Source organism: Hippopotamus amphibius, chromosome 1 (assembly GCF_030028045.1).
Source record: "Hippopotamus amphibius kiboko isolate mHipAmp2 chromosome 1, mHipAmp2.hap2, whole genome shotgun sequence".
Classification (NCBI taxonomy): domain Eukaryota; kingdom Metazoa; phylum Chordata; class Mammalia; order Artiodactyla; family Hippopotamidae; genus Hippopotamus; species Hippopotamus amphibius.
In genome coordinates this window covers 138,431,904-138,434,238 of record NC_080186.1, presented here as the reverse complement: position 1 = coordinate 138,434,238, position 2,335 = coordinate 138,431,904, and the positions used below count along the sequence as shown (strand labels likewise).

Sequence of the window (2,335 nt, the reverse complement as noted above, 5' to 3'; positions counted from 1 at the left end):
CTTTCTCTTTACATAGTAAAACTTTTAACTTTTGGAAGTATTGGGAAATTAGCTTTTGCTCTTATTTTTATCCTTCTCTATCTATTCCTTCCCCAGAGAAAAGGGGTAGACTTTAACCGGTGACTTTGGGGAAGGGACAAATATGTGTAACTTATCCATTCCCAACCTCTTGCTTACTTGACAGTTTCAGTCTTCTCTTCTGTTTTCTGTGCTGTAAGCAAATGTTGGTTAGAGCCAAGGGCCTATCTTCTAGCTTAAACCTGGGGGGTCATATCTCTATTCCTGCTGTTGAGATTCCTGCAACTGGTTAACTACATACTTTGAAAACCTGTCTCAGCAAATGTGGATCATAAGATCAAGAGGTAGGGGAAGAATTTGAATCAGCTGCTCTTGCAGTCCCAAACTGTTTTCCAAATCATCTGTGCCAACAATAAAGTTAATTTTTATACTTAGGTATATTAGCACAGAAATCTAAAAAAGAGTGAACATTATATTGGGTTGGTGAAAAAGTTCGCTTGGGTTTTTCCGTAAGATGTTACAGAAAAACCCAAATGAACTTTTTGGCCAACCCAATAGGTATTTTTCTAAGTTCTTTTATTTAGTTTCTAACTCCATTCAGGTTTTTTTCACATCTAAGACTGTGAATATTTTCAAAAATGGAAAGAGTAGTTTATTAGAATAATTTTTACATAAGTTTATTGGTTCAATGCCTGAATCTTTGCCAGAATGTTTGGTTCATTTCTAGAAAGTATGGAACTGGTACCATTTTGAGTGCTTTCATTATTTCCTTAAACCTTCCTCTTTTAAAATAACTTGCAATATCATATTCATTAATACATTTGTAAAGGTTTAATTATAGGTAATATAATATTTACATTTACTAAATCAGAGGGGCACTTATTTGAATCCACACATACCCATTTCAATTTTAGTAATTACCAAGACTGGACATTTGTTTTTCATCTATATCCACTTCCCCTCTTCTCCTCATTATTTTGAAGTAAATCCCAGAGAGCATTTTTTTTTTTCATCCATAAATGACTGTGTATCTTTAAAGCATAATTATTTTCAAAAATTAATTATAGTACCATTCTTGTTCCTCTGAGGGATAATTTTTTAAATATTGTGAAATATTTAGTTAATGTAGAAACTACCAATCCTCTCATAAATGTTATTTATCTTTTTTTATATGTTATCAGTCAGTATCCCAAACAGTTTCACATGTCATACTTCATTGACATGTCACTTATGTTCCATTTGTCTATAAGAATCCTTTTTCCCCCCTTGGACCTTTTATATCTGAAGAGATTCCCACAGTTTATATTTTGCTGATTACATTCCCATAGTAACTTTTTGTATGTTCTTCTGTCCTGTTTTCCCATAAATCATTCTCCAATATGGCAACCACGAGATACATATGGCTATTTAAAATTAATTTAAACATTCCCATAGTGGTAAAAAGTTCTACTGAAGAGTGCTGATCTAGAGGATTTATCATATTCAGCTTTGATTTTTTGGCAGTACTTCAGAGAGGGGCTGTGTTCTTTCACCAGGTCATCAGGAGCAATTTAATATCTCCTCTCTGTGATGTTAGTAGCCATCACGAATCAATGTCTAGTTCCGTCGTTCATTAGGGGTTGCAAATGATTATATTCTAATTCTATCATTTCTCCAGTTATGAACTGAAATTGTTATATAGAAAGAAACTCACCCATACCTATTCTATTACCAGTGATAACAGTTCATATAGAACAAGTGGAATCAATGCTTGATTTTTTCTCTTCATCAGCTGGTTTCCAAAATCATGGTTGGTAACTAGAGTACTCCAGTTGCATATTTTTGAGGGGTATGGAGAGAGGGGAATATTAATATCAATTTTTAAATTTTAAAATGTTTGATATATCACTTCTAGGCATTTTGGCTAAGATCAAATGTAGTATGTTCTTATCAGTTTAAAATGTTTGATGTGATTCAGTTCATTTAATTTTTTATTCATATCAATGCTCCAAACGTCCACATTGGCAATTCTTCAAGTTGGCTCCTGAGTCTTTTTTTTTCTTTTTTTTTTTTTTTGCATGATCTTCATATATAGCTTCTTATTTTCTGGTGTGACAAAATGTTGCAGTTTATCAAGCACATTCCAGATCTAGCTATGGGACCAACTATTTTTATACAAAAGTAATTTTGTTAGACTATAATCTCAGTAGTAGGTGCTCATCGCTACCAGGTTTGACATTGTTTCTAGGCCTTTTTGGTGGACAGACTCAGGATTTTTTTTTTTTAAGAGAAAGTACAGCATGTACTCTTTAAAGATGAAATACATAAGCCCATTCTT

At 32.9% G+C, this 2,335-nt stretch overlaps 1 pseudogene; it reads left to right on the top strand.

Annotated features, from left to right (window-relative positions):
• Positions 1 to 1,901: 1,901 nt before the first annotated feature.
• On the top strand, positions 1,902 to 2,015 carry LOC130842192 (U2 spliceosomal RNA; annotated as a pseudogene).
• Positions 2,016 to 2,335: the final 320 nt, after the last annotated feature.